Below are 23337 nucleotides of genomic sequence, written 5' to 3'. Positions count from 1 at the left end.
GGAGAGGGGTGTCCCCACCCTGATTACCGTGACAGTGAAAGCTGGTTTGATCTGAAGCACTGCTATCAAGGGGGAGCTGGGGCCCTTGCCCCGGGGCTGGGACCCAGGGTACCAGGTGCAAGATCAGGGAAGCCAGCTGGGATGGGGCAGAGGTTGGGGTGTAGACAGAATAGGCAGGCCTCCAACTTGAGCTTTAAAGATTTTTTAAAACTTTTCTTTAGAGCAATTTTAGGCTCACAGCAACCTTGAGAGGAACGTATAGAGATTTCCCGTATATCTGTCTTACATCTGGGCAGCTTCCCCAACGAACCAGACCTACACATTAGTCACTAATGATAAACGCGCACTGACACATCAGTCCAGTTCAGTTTAGTTGCTCAGTCATGTCCGATTCTTTGTGACCCCATGGACTGCAGCACTCCAGGCCTCCCTGTCCATCACCAACTTCTGGAGTTTACTCAAACTCATGTCCATTGAGTTGGTGATGCCATCTAACCATCTCATCCTCTGTCATCACCTTCTCTTCCTGCCTCAATCTTTCCCAGCATCAGGGTCTTTTTAAATGAGTCAGTTCTTTGCATCAGGTGGCAAAAGTATTGGAGTTTCAGGTTCAGCATCAGTACTTCCAATGAATATTCAGAACTAATTTCCTTTAGAATGGACTCGTTGGATTTCTTTGCTGTCCCAGGGACTCTTAAGAGTCTCCTCCAACACCACAGTTCAAAAGCATCAATTCTGTGCTCAGCTTTCCTTATAGTCCAACTCTCACATCCATACACGACTACTGGAAAAACCACAGCTTTGACTAGACAGACCTTCGTCAGCAGAGTAATGTCTTTGCTTTTTAATATGCAGCCTAGGTTGGTCATAACTATTCTTCCAAGGAGAAAGCACCTTTTAATTTCATGGCTGCAGTCACCATCTGCAGTGGAGCCCAAGAAAATGAAGTTTGTCACTGTATCCACTGTTTCCCCATTTATTTGCCATGAAGTGATGGGAACAGATGCCATGATCTTAGTTTTCTGAATGTTGAGTTCTAAGCCAATTTTTTCACTCTTCTCTCTCACTCTCATCAAGAGGCTCATTAGTTCTTCCTCGCTTTCTTCCATAAAGGTGGTATCATCTGCATATCTGAGGTTATTGATATTTCTCCCAGCAATCTTGATTCCCGCTTGTGTTTCATCCAGTCCAGCATTTCTCATGGTGTACTCTGCATATAAGTTAAATAAGCAGGGTGACAATATACAGCCTTGATGTACTCCTTTCCCGATTTGGAACCAGTGTGTTGCTCCATGTCCACTTCTAACTGTTGCTTCTTGACCTGCATACAGATTTCTCAGGAGGCAGGTCAGGTGGTCTGGGTGTCCCATCTCTTGAAGAATTTTCTGCAGTTTGTTGTGATCCACACAGTCAAAGGCTTTGGCATAGTCAATAAGGCAGAATTAGATATTTTTCTGGAACTCTCTCGCTTTTTCAATGATCCAGTGGATGTTGGCAACTTAATCTATGGTTTCTCTGCTTTTTCTAAATCCAGCTTGAACATCTGGGAGTTCATGGTTCATGTGCTGTTGAAGCCGTGCTTGGAGAATTTTGAGCATTAATTTGCTGGTGTGTGAGATGAGTGCAATTGTACGGTAGTTGGAACATTCTTTGGCATTGTCTTTCTTTGGGATTGGAATGAAAATTGATCTTTTCCAGTCCTGTGGTCACTGCTGAGTTTTCCAAATTTGCTGACATATTGAGTGCAGCACTTTCACAGCATCATCTTTCAGGATTTGAAATAGTTCAACTAGAATTCCTTCACCTCCACTAGCTTTGTTAGTAGTGATGCTTTCTAAGGCCCACTTGACTTCACATTCCAGGATGTCTGGCTCCAGGTGAGTGACCACACCATCGTGATTATCTTGGTCGTGAAGATCTTTTTTGTACAGTTCTTCTGTGTATTCTTGCCACCTCTTCTTAATATCTTCTGCTTCTGTTAGGTCCATACCATTTCTGTCCTTTATCTAGCCCATCTTTGCATGAAATGTTCCCTTGGTATCTTTAATTTTCTTGAAGCGATCTCTAGTCTTTCCCATTTTGTTGTTTTCCTCTCTTTCTTTGAACTGATCACTGAGGAAGGCTTTTTTTAAAAATCTCTTCTTGCTATTCTTTGGAACTCTGCATTCAGATGCTTGTATCTTTCCTTTTCTCCTTTGCTTTTCACTTCTCTTCTTTTCACAGCCATTTGTAAGTCCTCCTCAGACAGCCATTTTGCTTTTTTGCATTTCTTTTCCATGGGGATGGTCTTGATCCCTGTCTCCTGTACAGTGTCACGAACCTCCATCCATAGTTTATCGGGTACTCTATCAGATCTAGTCCCTTAAATCTATTTCTGACTTCCATACAATCATAAGGGATTTGATTTAGGTCATACCTAAATGGTCTAGTAGTTTTCCCCACTTTCTTCAATTTAAGTCTGAGTTTGGCAATAAGGAGTTCATGATCTGAGAGACAGTCAGCTCCTGGTCTTGTTTTTGCTGACTGTATAGATCTTCTCCATCTTTGGCTGCGAAGAATATAGTCAATCTGATTTTGGTGTTGACCATCTGGTGATGTTGATGTGTAGAGTCTTCTCTTGTGTTGTTGGAAGAGGGTGTTTGCTATGACCAGTGCGTTCTCTTGGCAAAACTCTATTAGCTTTTGCCCTGCTTCATTTTGTACTCTAAGGCCAAATTTGCCTGTTACTCCAGGTATTTCTTTACTTCCTACTTCTGCATTCCAGTCTCCTATAAAGAAAAGAACGTCTTTTTTGGGTGTTAGTTCTAAAAGGTCTTGTATGTCTTCATAGAACTGTTCAGCTTCTTCAGCATTACTGGTTGGGGCATAGACTTGGATTACTGTGATACTGAATGATTTGCCTTGGAAACAAACAGAGATCATTCTGTCATTTTTGACATTGCATCCAAGTACTGCATTCGGACTCTTTTGTTGAACATGATGTCTACTCCATTTCTTCTAAGGGATTCCTGCCCACAGTAGTAGATATAATGGTCATGTGAGTTAAATTCACCCATTTTATTCTATCTTAGTTCGCTGATTCCTAGAATGTTGACGTTCACTCTTGCCATCTCCTGTTTGACCACTTCCAATTTGCCTTGATTCATGGACCTGACATTCCAGATTCCTATACAATATTGCTCTCTATAGCATTGGACCTTGCTTCTATCACCAGTCACATCCACAACTGGGTTTTGTTTTTGCTTGGCTCCATCCCTTCATTCTTTCTGGAGTTATTTCTCCACTGATCTCCTGTAGCATTTGGGCACCTACCGACCTGGGGAGTTCCCCTTTCAGTATCCTATCATTTTGCCTTTTCATACTGTTCATGAGGTTCTCAAGGTAAGAATACTGAAGTGGTTTGCCATTCCCTTCTCCAGTGGGCCACATTCTGTCAGACCTCTCCACCATGACCCAACCATCTTGGGTGGCCCCACTTGGCATGGCTCAGAGCCCTGCTCAGTAAATCTTTAATCCAGTTTTCTGTTGAATAGCGGGACTGTGTTCCCTCCCTGTTATTTGACCTGAGGCCAAACTACAGTTGAGGTAATTTAAGATAATGGTGACCTTCTTCAAAAGGTCCCATGCACATACTGCTAAACTCAGTGCCCCCAACCCTGCAGCCAGGTGCCGCCAACCCACGCCTCTGCCAGAGACTCCTGGACATTCATGGGCAAATCTGGGTCAGTCTCTTGTGGGGTCACTACTCCCTTCTCCTATGTCCTGGTGTGCACAAGTTTCTGTTTGTGCCCTCCAAGAGTCTGTTTCGCCAGTCCCGTGTAAGTTCTGGTGGCTCAATGGTGTGGTTAATGGCAACCTCCTCCAAGAGGACTTTTGCCATACCCAGGTCTGCTGCACCCAGAGCCCCTGTCGTTGCAGCAGTCCACTGCTGACCTGTATGTCCTCAGGAGACACTCAAACACAGTTCTGTCTCCATCTCTGTGGGGTCTCTTGGTCCTGGCACACACAAGATTTGAGCCCTCTGAGCTTCTCTTGCAGATATGGGGTTTGATTCTAAACATGGTTTCAACCCTTCTATCATCTTGCTGGGGCTTCTTCTTTGCCCTTGGACATGGGGTATCTCCTCATGTCACTCCAGCACGTGCAGCCACAGCTCCAGTGCTGGAAAAGAGACTTAGAGGTTCAGTTCCGTTCAGTTCAGTTCAGTTGCTCAGTCATGTCCGACTCTTTGTGACCCCATGAATCGCAGCATGCCACGCCTCCCTGTCCATCACCAACTCCCAAAGTTCACTCAAACTCATGTCCATCGAGTCAGTGATGCCATGCAGCCATCTCATCCTCTGTCATCCCCTTCTCATCCTGCCCCCAATCCCTCCCAGCATCAGAGTCTTTTCCAGTGAGTCAACACTTTGTATGAGATGGCCAAAGTACTGGAGTTTCAGCTTCAGCATCAGTCCTTCCAATGAACACCCAGGACTGATCTCCTTTAGAATGGACTTGTCGGATCTCCTTGCAGTCCAAGGGACTCTCAAGAGTCTTCTCCAACACCACAGTTCAAAAGCAACAATTCTATGGCACTCAGCTTTCTTCACAGTCCAACTCTCACATCCATACTGACTACAGGAAAAACCGTAGTCTTGACCAGATGGACCTTTGTCAGCAATGTAATGTCTCTGCTTTTGAATATGCTATCCAGGTTGGTCATAACTTTCCTTCCAAGGAGTAAGCGTCTTTTAATTTCATGGCTGCAATCACCATCTGCAGTGATTTTGGAGCCCTAAAAAATAAAGTCTGACACTGTTTCCACTGTTTTCCCATCTATTTCCCATGAAGTGATGGGACCAGATGACATGATCTTACTTTTCTGAATGCTGAGATTTAAGCCAACTTTCTCACTCTCCTCTTTCACTTTCATCAAGAGGCTTTTTAGTTCCTCTTCACTTTCTGCCATAAGGGTGGTGTCATCTGCATATCTGAGGTTATTGATATTTCTCCCAGCAATCTTGATTCCAGCTTGTGCTTCTTCCACTGTCTCCCAAAGTTCACAGTTTAAGTTAGGGTTCACGCTTGGTGTTGTACATTCTGGGTTTGGACAAATGTCTAATGATATGTATCCATCATTATAGTATCACAGCAGTTGCAAAAATCCTCTGTGCCCCACTTATTCATTTCTCTCCTAACATTTGGCCACCACTGATCTTTACTGTCTCCATGGTTTTTCCTTTTCCAGAATGTCATATGGTTGGAATCACACAGTATGTAGCCTTTTCAGATGGGCTTCTTTCATTAGTAATATGCATTTAAGTTTCTTCTCTGTCTTTTCACGTCTTGATAACTAATCTTTTTTTTTTTTAGTAGTGTGTGATACTCCACTGTCTGAATGTATCCCAGCTTATTTATCCATTCACTTGCTGAAGAGCGGGCTTCCTTGGTGGCTCAGCTGGTAAAGAATCTACCTGAAATGCAGGAGACCTGGGTTCGATCCCTGGGTTGGGAAGATTCCCTGGAGATGGGGAAGGCAATCCACTCCAATATTCTGGCCTGGAGAATTCCATGGACTGTATAGTCCATGGGGTCACAAACAGTTGGACACAGCTGAGTGACTTTCACTTTCATATTCATTTTCCTGAAGAGCATCTTGATCACTTCCAAGTTTGAGCAACTGTAAATGAAGCTGCTATAAACATCTATATGCAGGTTTTTGTGTGAATGTAAGTTTTCACCTCCTTTGGAAGAAACCACCAAACTGTCTTCTTAAGTGGCTGTACCATTTTGCAGTCCCATCAGCAGTGAATAAGCTTTCCTACTGTTCCACACTTCATCAGCACTTGGTGTTGTCAATGTTCTGGATTTTGGCCATTGTAATAGGTGTGTAATGGTGTTTTGGCCATTCTAATAGGAGTGTAAAATTGTTGTTTGAATTTGCATTTCCCTGATGACATATCTTCTTTGGTGAGGCATCTGTTAAAGTCTTTGATTTATTTTTTAATCAGGTTGTTCATTTTCTTACTGTTGAGTTTAAAGAGTTTCTTTGAGTATTTTGTACAATAATCTTTTATCAAATGCATCTTTTGCAAATATTTTCTCCCACTCTGTGGCTTGTCCTTTCATTCCATTAACATTGTCTTTCACAGAGCAGATATTTTTTAATTTTAATGGAGTCCAACCTATCAGTTTTTTCTTCCATGGATTGTACCTTTGGTGACATGCACTTAAAAAGCCATCACCACAGCTAAGTCATCTAGACTTTCTCCTGTGTTACCTTCCAGGTATTTGATAGTTTTGCATTTTATACCAAGATCTACAGAATGATCCACTTTGAGTCAGTTTTTGTGAAGGATATAAAGTCTTTATCTAGATTCAATTTGTGCAGCACCATTTGTGAAAAAACTATCTTTGCTCCATTGTATTGCATTTGCTCCTTTGTCAAAGATCAATTGACTATATCTCTGTGGGTCTATTAAGCTCTGTATTCTAGTCCATTGATCTGTTTGTCTGTTCTTTCACCAATACTGTACTGTCTTGATTATTGTAGTTTTTACAGTGAGTCAAAATTAGGTGGTGTTGGTCCTCCAACTTGTTTTTCTTCAATATTGTGTTGACTATTCTAGGTCTTTTGCTTCTCCATATTAACTTCAGAATCATTTTGGTGATATCCACAAAATAACTTACTGGGATTTTGATTGGAATGGGATTGACTCTGTAGATCAATTTGGGAAGAGCTGACATCTTTACAAGATTGAGTATGTCTGCCCATGAATATGGAATATCTCTCCATATATTTAGTTTTTTTTTTTTTATTTTGTTCATCAGAGTTTTTCCCATGTAGATCTTGTACATATTTTGTTAGCTTTATACCTAAGTATTTCATTTGGGGGTGCTAACATAAATGATATTTCATTTTAATTTCAAATTCCACTTAGTAATTGCTAGTACACAGGAAAGTGATTTACTTTTGAATATTAATCTTATATCTTACAAATGCTGTAATTGCTTATTATTTTCAGAACAATATTTTGGGCCAGTTCCTTTGATTTTCTACACAGATCATCATGTCAGCTACTAACAAAGACTGTTTTATTTCTTTCTTCCCAATCTGTGCACCTTTTATTTCCTTTTTTTGTCTTATTGCATAAGCTAGACCTTTCAGTATAATGTTGGAAAGGAGTACTGGGAGGGGATATCCTTATTTTGTTCCTGATCTTAGGGGGAAAGTTTCAAGTTTCTCACCATTACTATGAAGTTAGTGGTAGGTCTTTTGGTAGATATTCTTTATGAATTTAAGGATCATCTTGAGTTTTAGAACAGAGAGTGTGTCATGAAGAGAAATGTAGGGATTCAGTTGTTAGGCATAAGTACCTCTGGCTCTCAGAAACAAGGCTGGACCCGGAGGCAAGAACAGAGTCTTAAGGAGGTCTGGGAAACATCTACAATTCTGTTTATTCTTCCTGTTGTAGATCAGGATGGATCTGAGCCTCCAGCTGGGAAATGAGGAGACAGTGGCTAGCCATGAGGAAATGAGGACCTAGGAACATCACTGAGAATGCTCTCCTGTGAGACTGAATACTGTGCTCCAGGTAAGAATTCAGAGACCCCTGGAAGGCATATTGGGGAGAGGCCTGGATAAACAGATCCTGTGATTGTGACTCTGATCAGAGGAATTTGAAGGCAGATGTCTAATGGAGTAGTCAGGAGAAGGGCTGACTGGAGTGCTGGGCTCAGAAAGAGCAGCCTAGTCTGGGATCCTGCACAGTCTTTGGGAGCCAGAATCACTAGCTCTGGTTGGGGAGGCTGACAGAGGGATGGGAGGGAACCTAAGCCCCTCCTGGCCCCCTTTCCCATCCAAAGGATCACCACCTCACCTCACCATTGGCAGGGACCTGCCCAAGACTTAGGGAGTGCTCAGCCTCTGTTCCTAAGTTTAGATGCATTTTCTCAGGGGTACTGCACAAGATCCTGCTTCTCTCTAAACTGTGGTTTTGGTGCTATCTCTAGACTGAGCTCTCTGTTACATAATTTGATTCTTTTGAATTGATAATTTCTTGAGTACAACAGAGGAAGTGTTAAGCATGTGTCTTAGGGTGATTAGCATGGGAGCAGGGAAACTGACTGGACAGATAGTGTTTCTCACATGAGATGGTCAGGCAATGAGGCCAGGTAGGGGTTGGAATTTGGTGGGAAGGCAGATGAGGAGAGCAAAGTAGATTCAGATGCATGGGGTCATCAGCCCTGGCTAGGGTCCAAGGCCATCAGGGCCTCTCCCGTCTGAGTGCTGCCCCAGGACCTGAGCCCCAGCACTGCTCCCTCCTCCCAGCCTGGTTGATGGGGTGGCTTTTCATGCAGCTAGTTCTCCTGTGGGCTTCAGAAATTCTCTGTTTCACTCTCTCTCTTCAAGGGATCACTCCCTCTGTAGGCTCAATAACCACTAAGGCAAGAGGCTTCAGAAGTGCCATAGGGCATTCCACATTCGTGGGACTTTGTTTCCCTGATGATTACAAGATAAAACTTGACAGAGGTAATAAATCTGGTTAATTGTGGGAAGTCACAGAGGTTCTCCCCTTCACGAATCACTGCAGCCATCAAATCAGAAGACGATTGCTTCTTGGCAGGAAAGCTATGACAAACCTAGGCAGTGTATTGAAAATCAGAGACATCACTCTGCCAACAAAGGTCTGTATAGTCACAGCCAAGGTCTTCCTAGTGGTCACATATTGTTGTAAGAGCTGGACCATAAAGAAGGCAGAAAGCCAAAGAATTGATGCCTTTGAACTGTGGTGCTGGAAAAGACTCCTGAGAGTCCCTCGGACAGCAAGATCAAACCAGTCAATATAAAGGAAATCAACCCTGAATATTCATTGGAAGGACTGATACTGAAACTGAAGCTGATTATGGGCAACAGACACAAACAGCCAACTCATTGGAAAAGTCCCCTGTGCTGGGAAAGATTGAGGACAGAAGGAGAAGAGGATGTCAGAGGATGAGATGGCTGGATGGCATCACCAACGCAATGGACATGAACTTGGGCAAACTCTAGGAGATAGTGAGGGACAGGGAGGCCTGGTGTGCAGCAGCCCATAGGCTCACAAAGAGTCGGATATGACTGAGCAACTGAACAACAACAAAGGTTCTGGAACTTCCATGGACCTTCCTCTGTACAGAATGGGTCAATGGTGCTCAGTGATGTTATCTCAGCTTCAGTGACCTTGGGGAAGATCACCTGCCCTTTTTTTTCTAGAAGGAGGAACCGCACTCATCCTCAATGATGCCTGAGGGAGAGGAAGCATTCATTCATGCCTTGGCCCTGAATTATCAAGAATGGAAGATGGGTCAGCTGTCCAGTGGCCCCAGGCCAGCTGGAACTGGTTATCTTCTTCCCCAAAGGGCCATCAGGCCAAGCCCAGCACATTGATTTCTTCCTTATTCACCCCAGCCACTGCCAGAATTCCAGATGCCCAGGGCTTCCCCCATGACCTAGATCTTCATTCCTGAATTCTCTTTATGCTTCCTAATTGGACCCTTGTCTGGTCCTTCAGCCTTTCCAAACCCTTTCCTGCACTCTTGGGAACTCCTGGTCTAACAACAGGTCATGTTTCCTATTCTGACTCTTCCCATCATTCCTATTAAGGGTTGAATTGCATCTCCCCTCAACACAGTTCATGGACTTCTCAGATAGCTCAGTGGTAAAGAATCTGCCTGCCAATGCAAGGGACACAGGAAACTTGAGTTTGATCCCTGGGTCCTAAAGATCCCCTGGAGGAGGAAATGACAACCCACTCCAGTATTCTTGCCTGGAAAATCCCAAGGAGAGAGAAGACTGATGGGCTGCAGTTCATAGGATTGCAAAAAGTCAGACACAACTGAACGACTAAGCACACACCTACCTGCCCTCAGTATGAAAAGGTAAAAAGATAGGACACTGAAAGATGAACTCACCAGGTCAGTAAGTACCCAATATGCTACTGGAGATCAGTGGAGAACTAACTCCAGAAAGAATGAAGAGACTGAGCCAAAGCAAAAACAACACCCAGTTGTGGATGTGACTGGTGATGGAAGTAAAGTCCAATCCTGTAAAGAGCAATACTGCATAGGAACGTGGAATGTTAGGTCCATGAATCAAGGTAAATTGGAAGTGGTCAAATAGAAGATGGCAAGAGTGAACATTAACATTCTAGGGATCAGCGAACTAAAATGGACTGGAATGGGTGGATTTAATTCAGATGACCATTATATCTACTACTGTGGGCAAAAATCCCTTAGAAGAAATGGAGTAGCCATCATAGTCAACAGGAGTCTGAAATGCAGTACTTAGATGCAATGTCCAAAACGACAGAATGATCTCTGTTCGTTTCCAAGGCAAACCATTCAATATCACAGTAATCCAAGACTATGCCCCGACCAGTAATGCCGAAGAAGCTGAAGTTGAACTGTTCTATGAACACCTACAAATTCTTCAAGAACAAACACCCAAAAAAGATGTCCTTTTCATTGTAAGGGACCAGAATGCAGAACTAGGAAGTCAAGATATACTTGGAGTAACAGGCAAATTTGGCCTTGGAATACGGAAAGAAGCAGGGCAAAGGCTAATAGAGTTTTGCCAAGAGAACACACCAACCATAGCAAACACCCTCTTCCAACAACACAAGAGAAGACACTACACATCGACATCACCAGATGGTCAATACTGAAATCATATTGATTATAGTCTTTGCAGCCAAAGATGGAAAAGCTCTATACAGCCAGCAAAAACAAGACCGGGAGCTGACTGTGGCTCAGATAATGAACTCCTTATTGCCAAACTCAGACTTAAATTGAAGAAAGTAGGGAAAACCACTAGACCATTCAGGTATGACCTAAATCAAATACCTTATGATTATACAGTGGAAGTGAGAAATATATTCAAGGGATTAGATCTGATAGACAGAGTGCCTGAAGAACTGTGGACAGAGGTTCGTGACACTGTACAGGAGACAAGGATCAAGATCATCCCCAAGAAAACGAAATGCAAAAGGCAAAATGGTTGTCTGAGGAGGCCTTACAAACAGCTTGGCTCAGAGGTTAAAGCGTCTGCTCGCAATGCGGGAGACCCCAGTTCGATCCCTGGGTCGGGAAGATCCCCTGGAGGAGGAAATGGCAACCCACTCCAGTATTCTTGCCTGGAGAATCCCATGGAGGAAGGAGCCTGGTAGGCTACAGTCCATGGGGTCGCAAAGAGTCGGACACGACTGAGCTACTTAACTTTCACTTACAAACAGCTATGAAAAGAAGAGAAGTGAAAGGCAAAGGAGAAAAGGAAAGATATAAGCATCTGAATGCAGAGTTCCAAAGAATAGCAAGGAGAGATAGAAAGCCTTTCTCAGTGATCAATGCAAAGAAATAAAGGAAAACAATAGACGAGGAAAGACTAGAGATCTCTTCAAGAAAATTAGCAATACCAAGGGAAATTTTCATGCAAAGATGGGCACAATAAAGGACAGAAGTGGTATGGACCTAACAGAAGCAGAAGATATTAAGAAGAGGTGGCAAGAATACACAGAAGAACTGTACAAAAAAGATCTTCCTGCCCAGATAATCACGATTGTGTGATCACTCAACTGGAGCCAGACATCCTGGAATGCGAAGTCAAGCAGGCCTTAGGAAGCATCACTACGAATAAAGCAAGTGGAGGTGATGGAATTCCAGTTGAGCTATTTCAAATCCTGAAAGATGATGCTGTAAAAGTGCTGCATTCAATATGCCAACAAATTTAGAAAACTCAGCAGTGGCCACAGGACTGGAAAAGGTCAGTTTTCATTCCAATCCCAAAGAAAATTGATGCCAAAGAATGCTCAAACTACTGCACAATTGCACTCATTTCACACCCCAGCAAAGTAATGCTCAAAATTCTCCAGGCAAGGCTTCAACAGCACATGAACCATGAACTTCCAGATGTTCAAGCTGGATTTAGAAAAGGCAGAGGAACCAGAGATCAAGTTGCCAATATCCACTGGATCATTTGAAAAGCAAGAGAGTTCCAGAAAAGCATTTAAGTCTTCTTAATTGACTCCACCAAAGCCTTTGACTGCATGGATCACAACAAACTGCGGAAAATTCTTCGAGAGATGGGACTCCCAGACCACCTGACCTGCCTCCTGAGAAATCTGTATGCAGGTCAAGAAGCAACAGTCAGAGCTGGATATGCAACACACTGGTACCAAATAGGAAAAGGAGTATGTCAAGGCTGTATATTGTCACCCAGCTTATTTAACTTATATGCAGAGTACTTCATGAGAAATGCTGGACTGGTGGAATACAAGCTGGAATCAAGATTGCCAGGAGAAATACCAATAACCTCAGATATGCAGATAACACCACCCTTATGGCAGAAAGCAAAGAACTAAAGAGCCTCTTGATACAAGTGAAAGAGGAGGGTGAAAAAGTTGGCTTAAAGTTCAACATTCAGAAAACTAAGATCACGGCATCTGGTCTCATCACTTCATGGCAAATAGATGGGGAAACAGTGGAAACAGTGTCAGACTTTATTTTCTGGGGCTCCAAATCACCACAGATGGTGACTATACCCATGAAATTAAAAGACGCTTGCTCCTTGGAAGAAAAGTTATGACCAACCTAGACAGCACATTTAAAAGCAAAGACATTGCTTTTCCAACAAAGGTCTGTCTAGTCAAAGGTTTGTCTATGGTTTTTCCAGTAGTCCTGTGTGGATATGAGAGTTGGACTATAAAGAAAGCTGAGCACCAAAGAATTTGATACTTTTGAACTGTCGGGCTGGAGAAGACTTGAGAGTCCCTTGAACAGCAAAGAGATCCAACCAGTCCATTCTAAAGGAAATCAGTCCTGAATATTCATTGGAACACTGATGCTGAAGCTGAAACTCCAATACTTTGGCAACCTGATGCAAAGAACTGATTCATTTGAAAAGATCCTGATGCTGGGAAAGATTGAAAGCAGGAAGGGAAGGGGACGACAGAGGATGAGATGGTTGGATGGCATCACCAACTCAATGGACATGAGTTTGAGTAAACTCCAGGAGTTGGTGATGGACAGGGAGGCCTGGTGTGCTGCAGTCCATGGGGTCGCAAAGACCATGCTCCAGTCCATGGTCGGACATGACTGAGCGACTGAACTGAACTGACCTACCCTCAATCCATATGCTGGAGTTCTAACCCCCACGACCTCAGAATGTGTCCTTATTTGAAGACAGAGGATTTTTAGAGGTAATCAATTTAAAATGAGGTCACTATGGGTCAAATGAGGTCAAATTCAACCCCTCATGCAATATAACTGGTATCCTTATAAAGAGAGGAAGTTTGGAAGCAGGCACATCCTTATAAAAAGAGGAAATTTGGAGGCAGGCACATCCTTATGAAAAGAGGAAACCTGGAGATAAACATACATACAGAGAGAACATTCTGTGAGTATAAACACCATCTACAAGCCAAGGAGAGAGGCCAGGAACAGCCCCTTCCTTCTTGGCCCTTGAAGGAAACAGCCCTGCCAACAGCTTGGCTTTAGCCTTTGCCTCCAGAGGTAAGGCAGATTTTTGTTGTTTGAGCTACGCAGTCTATGCTACGGTGTTAAGGTAGCCCCAGAAAACTGTGATTCCCGTCTAGCTTTGACTCAAACTTGCCCTCCCTGGAGGACACCTGCTTCCTCGGCAGCTCTCTCTGGCGGAGGATTGTTTTCTCCCAATCCATCCCCTACTCATCTGAAGTTCACAGCATCAGACTCTACCTGGCTCCCTTCCATGTTCCTGGCATCTGCCAAAATTCCAACTGACCCCTGTCAATCACTGATGGCTCGAGGACCTGGCTTGCTGTCTTCTTCCCTTCACGTCATTTCCAAGATTGATCCATCCAGCACCTCGGCCCCTTGACCACTCATCAGATGAGTGGCAGGGCTGGGGTTCAGAGGCTTTGTTTCCTTCTACAATCCCACAGCCGACAGGTGAAGCATCTGGATTCTGGAGTTAATCTACCTGGGGTTGATTTCTGTCACTGTCACCTAGAACTGAGTCCTCAGGCACATCTAACCTCTCTGTGTATCAATGTCTTTGCTTATAAAGTGAGAATAAGACTAGCATCTACTTTATGAAGTTGTTTTGAGGACTAAATGAGAAAAGACAAATAAACTATATGCTACATAATAAACTCATAATAAATGCTAATATTGGGACTTCACTGGTAGTCTAGTGGTTAAGACTCTATGCTTCCAATGCTGGGGCCACAGGTTCAATCCCTGGTCAGGGAACTAAGATCCTTGTACCATGGGATCTTAGTGGTATCACATACTGTATCACGCAGCCCCCTAAAATTGATGGTATTAGTATTCAGTTCAGTTCAGTTCAGTTGCTCAGTCGTGTCCGACTCTTTGCGACCCCATGAATCACAGCACACCAGGCCTCCCTGTCCATCACCATCTCCCGGAGTTCACTCAAACTCACGTCCATCGAGTCAGTGATGCCATCCAGCCATCTCATCCTGGGTCGTCCCCTTCTCCTCCTGTCCCCAATCCCTCCCAGCATCAGAGTCTTTTCCAATGAGTCAGCTCTTCGCATGAGGTGGCCAAAGTACTGGAGCTTTAGCTTTAGCATCATTCCTTCCAAAGAAATCCCAGGGTCGATCTCCTTCAGAATGGACTGGTTGGATCTCCTTGCAGTCCCAGGGACCCTCAAGAGTCTTCTCCAACACCACAGTTCAAAAGCATCAATTCTTCGGCGCTCAGCCTTCTTCACAGTCCAACTCTCACATCCACACATGACCACAGGAAAAACCATAGCCTTGACTAGACGGAGCTTAGTGGGCAAAGTAATGTCTCTCCTTTTGAATATGCTGTCTAGGTTGGTCGTAACTTTTCTTCCAAGGAGCAAGCGTCTTTTAATTTCATGGCTGCAGTCACCATCTGCAGTGATTTTGGAGCCCCAAAAAAATAAAGTCTGACACTGTTTCTACTGTTTCCCCATCTATTTCCCATGAAGTGATGGGACCAGATGCCATGATCTTTGTTTTCTGAATGTTGAGCTTTAAGCTAACTTTTTCAGTCTCCTCTTTCACTTTCATCAAGAGGCTTTTTAGCTCCTCTTCACTTTCTGCCATAAGAGTGGTGTCATCTGCATATCTGAGGTTATTGATATTTCTCCCGGCAATCTTGATTCCAGCTTGTATATTAGTATTAGTATTAATATATCCTGGAAATAAAAGCAGTCTAGCAGGCAGAACTTTGTAACCCAAGAGGATGATAGCAGAATGAGAGGAACAAGCCAAGAAATTTTTACTTAATTATATATTATATTCTTTATATACTGGTTACTTTATATATTGATGGTAGAAACAGGTATGTAATACAGACTCTCTAAGACTCAGACAGTGACAATGCAATAAACAGAATTAACTCAGTGTATAAGTCAAGGTCCAATCCATAGACAGAGATTATGTGATTTGACTTTGCTATATATACAGCAGAAATTAACACAATGTTGTAAATCAACTCTATTTCAATAAAAGAAATTTTTAAAATTACATGATTTATTTAACCAGAGAGAATTTTACATAAATAATTATTTAATATGAAGGTGGTAACTGAAAGTTTAAAAAGAGAGAGAGAGAATTTAAGATGTCATGCAGGTAGAAACTGTAGGATGTAGTTACCAGCCTGAAGTCTGGGAGAACAAAGGGGAGAGTCTGGCATTATAAAAACTTAGAAATTGGGAGAAGGGACCCCATTAAGGCTAAGTTCAGACCTCTGAAGAGACAACATTGTTCAGCACTTGCTGGTGGGGGGCAGAATTGCCTAATGAAACTGGTACTGCCAGGGCTGGAAAAATGGCAAATAGATAGGACAGAATTGCCACTGGCGGGGTGAGGCGGAATTCCCAAAGTGAGGCTCATTAGAACAGCGAGGAGGCAGGAAGGAGCAAGTCCTTTCTGCCTCCTCCAGCCTCACAGCATCTCTCTTGCATCCCCACCAACAGACACTAAGAGGGAACTAACTGAAAGAGCAGAAATGTGGTTGGGAAGTTTCAGGACTCATGTGGCAACAGAGCAGAGAACAGAAGGAGCTAAGAGACAATAGCTTAATAATCAGTACAGGTGGGTTATAGATATGGGAGAAAAATAAGGAAATGGGGTGGGGTGGGGTGAAAAGGGGCTGGGTTATCCAATAAAAAGATAAACTTCATAATTAATGCCAATACATGTGTACTTATAATGGCAATTTTTGTCCTATATATTTATTATGCATTTGAAGGAGATACAATTTAGAAAAATCTTCCATAACCACCCCCACACACACCCAGAAAAATATCCTGCTGGATTCCTATGACTAAGCTGATCAGGGAATCCCTTGTTTTGCTTTATTTATTTTTTTAAATATTTATTTTGTATTGGAGTAGGCTTCCCAGGTGGCTCAGCGGTTAAAAAAAAAAATCCACCTGCCAGTGCAGGAGACATGGGTTCGATCTCTGGGTCGGAAAAATCCCCTGGCAAAGGAAATGGCAACCCACTCCAGTGTTCTTGCCTGGAGAATCCCATGGACAGAGAAGCCTGGTGGGCTACAGTCCACTGGGTTGCAAAAGAGGTCTACAATACTGAGTGACTAAACAGCAACAACAGAGTTCATTAACAGTACTGTGTTAGTTTCAAGTGTACAGCAAAGTGATTCAGTTATACATATACGTGTATTTATTCTTTTTCAAATTCTTTTCCCATTTAGGTTATTACAGATTGCTGAGCAGAGTTCCCTGTACAATACACGTTATTGTACATGTTAGTTATCTATGCCTTTGTTTCTTTTCTGAGAGCCACTGAGTGACATTCTTCCAGAATTTAAAAAGCAGATCACACCTCCCAGAGCTAAACTGTAATTGCACAGGACTAAGATGTGGTAAGCGACCTTCTAAGACATCAAGAAAGTGACAGGCTGAGGGCAAAATTTTTCTAAACATGCCAGACACAGAGCTGATCTCTATAGGAAGAGCAGTATTACAAATACTTAAAAACATGAACATACCAAGTAACAATTCATAAAGGAAGAAATGTAAATGCCCCATAAATGTGAAAAAAAAGTTTAACCAAGGAAATGCAATGTCATACTATTTTCTCAGTAAGAATAATAGACTGAAAAAAAAATACTAATATTCAGTGTTGCCAAAAGTTAGTAAAAGAAGAGGAACTCAAATTCTTGCACACTATTGGTGAGAGTATTGCAAACTTTCAGTGGGGCTACTTGTTAATAAGTATCAATAGCTTTAAGTAAAACTATGTATATCCTTTCACCCAGATATTTCACATCTGGGAATTTATTTGAAAGAGATACTTAAACAGAAGTACATGGGTTTGTACCAGGAAGTTTTTTTGTTTTTATTTTTGCCCATGGCATGTGGTATATGAGATCTTAGTTCCCCAATCAGAGATCAAACTTGAGCCCTCTGCATGAAAAGCATGGCGTTTTAACCACCAAATCACCAGAGAAATCCCAGGAAGTTCTTTGAAGTGCTTTTTTTAGCAAAAAAGAGAAACCACCTAAACATTAAATGAGAATGTCAGTTAAATAAGTTATGAAACATACACAACCATAAAAAGATGTTCTCAATGTATTGTTAAGTAAAAATGCTGGTTGAAAAATTATATTTGATCTATTTTTTGTCCCCAAATTATAAATTATGCAACTATAAAGGGAAATTTAAATATAAAAATATAAAAGGAAAAGACTGAAAAAGGCTATGCTAAAAAATGTCAAAAGTTCTTTCTCTGGCTAGGTGATTTTTGGTTACTTCTTTGCTTAGTTATGGTTTCTAATTTTTCAGCATGTGTTGTTTATGAACAGGGCAAGAAAAGAGAAGCAAAAACTCACTAGTCACTGAAACTGCTAGTATACTTAAAGACAGCTATATCATCAGGAAGGACATGAGGAGCCCTTGGAAGGGCAGATGGACAAGGGTGATGGTTGGTGTGGATTGGAAGCCGGTAGCCTCATCTGCCTAACCAAGGAGATTCTGACACTAGAGCAGAAGTAAAAATAAAATCTCAAACTTGTTCCAAACACGGCAAACATCTACAATTCAAGAATAGAGGAATTAGAGCGAACCTCTGTCTAACCACATCTTGATGTCAAGAAACCCAGGAATGGTGCAGTCCCTTGAGTTCCACAGGAGAAAATATGTCATCTCAAAAATTAAGAAAAAATGTTGGAAGGAACTGAAGCATTCAAATAATTGGATTTCAAAAATAAAGGCAAATACTTCTTATCTCATGGTAAGATAAGAAGTATTGAAAAGGCTGAGACAGAACTGCCTAGGTTCAAATCCTACTGCCAGCAGGACTTCAAACAAGTTACTCAGTCTCTCCATACCTCTGTTTCCTTACTTCCAAACTGGGGATGCTATGAAGGTTCAGTGGGATGATCCATGGAATGGGCTTACAGCTTGCCCCGGCAAAGTATGTATTCAGTATATGCTTCTGCTTCATTATCCTGTATGTTTTTGTTTTAACTTTATTTTTTGCTTCTCTTTTTTCTTTCCTTCCTTTCTATAGGTCACATTCTAGAATTTTCCCTAATTAATTTTGATTTGCCTATGCTGTTTTGAATGTATATCTTAGTACATCATTTTTAAAATTGAGTATAGTTGATTTACAAGGTTGTGTTAGTTTCTGGTGTACAGCAAAATGATTCAGTTGTATATATAAATGTGTGTATACACACATGGGCTTCTCAAGTGGTGCAGTGGTAAAGAATCCTCCTGCCAATGCAGGAGTTGCAAGAAACACGAGTTCGATCCCTGGGTCAAGAAGATCCCCTGGAGTAGGATATGGCAACCCACTCCAGTATTCTTGCCTAGGAAATCCCATGGATAGAGGAGCCTAGTGGGCTACGTTCGTGGGGTCACAAAGACATGGACACAACTGAGAAAGCATGCATATACTTACACATTTTTTAATATTCTGTTCCTTTGTGGTTTTTTGTTTAGATTTTACTTCATAATCATAAACTTAACTTTGCCATCCAGCTATACTTGGAGGGAGATTAGGAAAATGTGGAACCCAAAGAACTGCAGTGAGAGCACAAAGATTAGAGGGTATTTTGAGCAGATGGGGGTGTAGGGGTGGTCTCCTGAGCTACAAAAGAACGGACTGGTGGTTAAGATAAAACACAAATCAAAGGCTTCCCTGGTGGCTCAGTGGTAAAGAATCTGCCTGCCAATTCAAGAGACACAGGTCTGATCCCTGGTCCGGGAAGATCCCACATGCCATGGAGCAGTTGAGCCCAGGGGCCGCAACTATTGACTCTGTGCTCTAGAGCCTGGGAACCGCAGCTACTGAGCCCGCATGCCACAGCTACTGAAGCCCGCTCACCTAGAGCCTGTGTTCCACAACAAGAAAAGCCGCCACAGTGAGAAGCTAGCACACTACCACTAGAGAAAAGCCCTCGCAGCAATAAAGACCCAGCACAGCTAAAAATAAACAAACAAACAAACAAAAATCAAATGTATTTATTAAATCTGTCCACAGTCAGCTACGGTGGCCTTCTTGCTGGTCTTGCCATTCCTGCACCCAGAGCATGTCATGGCTTCCGCAATACTCCTGCCCTCTCTCACCTTGCCAAAGATCACATGCTTACCTTGCCAAAGATCACATGCTTGCCTTGCAACAGTCTTGGCACTGCAGATAAAAAACTGAGAACCATTTCTGTTGGGACCAGCATTTGCCACGGACAAGATGTCAGGACTCATATGCTTCAGGATGAAATTCTCATCATCAGACTTCGCACCATACATGGACTTGCCACCAGTGCCTTTACGACATGTGAAGCCACTACCCTGGCACACAAATCCCGGAATCATTCTCCCAGTGCTCAGAATACGCAAGTTTTCTGCCGTTTTGGAACTTTGTCTGCAAGCAGCTCCAATGTGTTAACAGTTTTACTAGATGAGCTGTCGCCTCTCGGTTTCCAGGTCCCTTCCCTCAAAGGAGATGCAGCCGAAGAGCTCACCGCCAACGGCGCTGCGGAAGAATACAATGCGGCTGGCCGTGGCCGCGGAAGAATACAATGCGGCTGGCCGTGGCCTCCGCGGAAGAATACAGTGCGGTTGGCCGTGGCTGACAGCACGAGAGGCTCCAGGGCGGCAGCCTCTGCCAAGGTCTCCATTGTGGTTTATTACAGCGCATTGAATATAGTTCCCTGGCCATATACAGTAGGACTTTATTGTTTATCTATTTTATGTACAGGAGTGTGAAGAGGAACTAAAGAGCTCGTTGACGAACGTGAAAGCCTCTTGATAAGAGTGAAAAAGTTGGCTTAAAACTCAACATTCACAACTAAGATCATGGCATCTGGTCCCATCACTTCAGGGGAAATAGATGGGGAAACAATGGAAACAGTTACAGACTTTATTTTGGAGGGCTCAACCCACTCCAGTATTCTTGCCTGGAAAACCCCATGGACGAAGGCGCCTGGTAGTCTACTGTCCATGGGGTCGCAAAGAGTCGGACACGACTGAGCAACTTCACTTTCCAAAATCACTGCAGATAGTGACTTCAGCCATGAAAGGAAAAGATGCTTGCTACTTGGAAGAAAGTCTATGACAAATCTAAACAGAGTATTAAAAAGCAGAAATGTTACTTTGCCGACAAAGGTCTGTCTAGCCAAAGCTGTGGTTTTTCCAGTAGTCATGGATGGATGTGAGAGTTGGACTATAAAAAAGGCTGAGCACCGTAGAATTGATGCCTTCTACTTGTGTTGGAGAAGATTCTTGAGAGTCCCTTGGACTGCAAGGAGATCAAACCAGTCAAGCCTACAGGATATCAATCCTAAATATTCATTAGTAGGACTGATACTGAAGCTGAAGCTCTAATACTTTGGCCACCTGATGCAAAGAGCCGACTCATTAGAAAAGACCCTGATGCTGGGAACTATTGAGGGCAAGAGGAGAAGGGGACAACAGAGGACGAGATGGTTGGAGAGCATCACCAACTCAATGAATATGAGTTTGAGCAAACTCTGGGAGATAGTGAAGGACAAGGAAGCTTGGCATGCTGCAGTCCATGCAGTCAGAGTCAGACACAACTTAGCAACTGAACAACAACAACGAAAGTATGTATCTGGGGCTTCCCAGGTAGCAATAATGGTAAAGGACCTGCCTGCCAATACAGGTCTGAGCCACTTATTGGGTGCCAACAGCCTCGACAAGATATTCAGAGGAAAGTGGGGGCTGGGGCGGGGGCGGGCAGGCATCTGCTCCAGCCACCCCTTTGCAGAAGGCTGGCAGCAATGGCTCCTACCAGATGCCCTCCACTTTCCCTGGGACCAGGGCTTCCCTAGTGGCTCAGGTGGTAAAGAAACTGCCATCAATGCAAGAAACATGTGTTTGATCACTGGATAGTGAAGATCCCCTTGGAAAAGAGAATGGTAACCCACTCCAGTATTCTTGCCTGGAGAATTCCATGGACAGAGAAGCCTAGTGGGCTACAGTCCATAAAGTCACGAAGAGTCAGACAAGATTGAGTGAGTAACATTTTCACTTTCTTTCCCTGGGACAAGGGGACAGATAGCACCACTGTTGGGCTGTCACCAGGAGTCTTTCGACTTCAGGTGGCAGAAACACTTTGTCCTTTTCATACAACTTTGATCTCATCTATTCCGCATTAGTTTATTTTTTGGGAGGTCTCTGCCCTGCTCACTCTCTCAAACACGCACCCTGATCTTCAGAGATTCTGTGACTCAGACATTGGGGGTTCCAGGATTCCAATTGCTCACGTTTCTGAGGTTATAAGACTTTAGCATCCACAAGAACTCTTTCTCAAAGGTCCCAGTTTCTGAACAGGAAGGACGCAAGCCCCGGTCCAAAATCATCAAACATCCCAATGGGTCCAAATGCTGTTTATATCAAAAGGGTGAAAAAAATCAAACCAGCCTTATAGGAAATCTCCTGATGAATTCTCAACAAGCATGAGAAGAAAAGGACATGGCTTATAAAAGTCCACTTAACAATAATAACCACGTCACCAGCACAGTCCCTCGACAGTTTTGTATTTACAGTACCAGATGGGGGTGGGGGGGTGTAGGGTAGGAAAGTATGACCAAAGTGTTTACAATTCCCTCCAGACTCCAGCCAGTCTTTACTGCGCCCCAGTTCCCTGTGGGACCAGGGGCCCCAGCTCAAATGCTCAGAGTTTCTGTTAAAGCTTAGACTTCTTTCCAGGTGGTCTTCTCTTTGTTAAGTCAGTGTTTTGGAGGTGAGTGTTATATGCCAAGGAATGTACAAGTTAGACATCCTTATTTTCACAAACTCAGTGACAAAGGAAGGCGCTACTATCACGAGCCCATTTTACACATGTGGAAACTTAATCTCTAACCCAAGTTGCCCAACTAAGAAGTGATGAAGACAGGACCCATATTTTCACCCATGGAGCCAGATGCCTAGCCTGTTTTCATGCTATTCACAGGCTCCCTCCAGCTGGCGATTGTTTTTCCCTTTCCTCCCCATGCCTCCCAAAAGTTGGCCCCACACTTCCTTCCTTTCATCCATCCCTCAGTGCCCCTAAAAATAAATCTCCAAACCAAGGCTATTGTGAGGATTTACTGCACCAGCTTCTGGGGAAATGGACCAGGAGCCAGAATTTCAAAGGAGGAAAGTCCCAAAGTTTACAGCCTGGGAAGATGGCTCGAAGTCTCTCACCACAACAGTGTTTACTTGGATCCCTGCCCTGGCCTCTCTTCTCCAAAGCCAGGCTCGTCAATCCACAACCTCATCTGGCCCTATCTTTCAGGAAAACCCCTCTTCTGTCACATCCATCAGCCAGAAAAGTCAAGGAAACATATCAGGACACGTTCACGGATCTCGGCCTTGAGCACTGCAAAGAATAGAAGTCACTCCCTCCCAGAAAAGCAGCATCCTCTGTTTATTAGAGAGATGGGAAATGTCAGCTCTCAATCCCGCCATGCCCCTTCTGGAGCCAGGAGAGAAAGACTTGATCAGTGTCACTTCATGTCCACGCGTGTCCAAAGTGACCCAAGGGAAGAAGCCAATGCTCTTACAACATCATAGAGAGAATAATCAGTTCACACAAAATGAACCTGAAGTTGTGAAAACCAGAGAGCATGAACCTCCCATGGAAACTAATTCTTAAACTGTTTATAAACTGAAGCTGATTTAAAATGTCACGTGAGTTTCAGATGTACAGCAAAGTGATTCTGTCATATAGGTAGGGTGGGGGAAAATGTTACTAGATCTTAAAGTAATCATCTGTCAAAGGTTCAAGGACTAGGAGGGAATATTTTCAAATGACAGGAATGAAGACATGTAGAGTGTGAGGTTATAGGTGATTTTCAGTATCACTGTCTTGT

The 23337-nt window shown here is 43.2% G+C and overlaps 1 pseudogene; it reads right to left on the bottom strand.

Annotated features, from left to right (window-relative positions):
* Positions 1 to 19486: 19486 nt before the first annotated feature.
* Positions 19487 to 20139, bottom strand: LOC138436387 (peptidyl-prolyl cis-trans isomerase A pseudogene; annotated as a pseudogene).
* Positions 20140 to 23337: the final 3198 nt, after the last annotated feature.

Source organism: Ovis canadensis, chromosome 3, assembly GCF_042477335.2.
Source record: "Ovis canadensis isolate MfBH-ARS-UI-01 breed Bighorn chromosome 3, ARS-UI_OviCan_v2, whole genome shotgun sequence".
Lineage (NCBI taxonomy): Eukaryota > Metazoa > Chordata > Mammalia > Artiodactyla > Bovidae > Ovis > Ovis canadensis.
The sequence above is the reverse complement of the archived record's forward strand: the minus strand, read 5'-3'. Positions and strand labels throughout refer to the sequence as shown.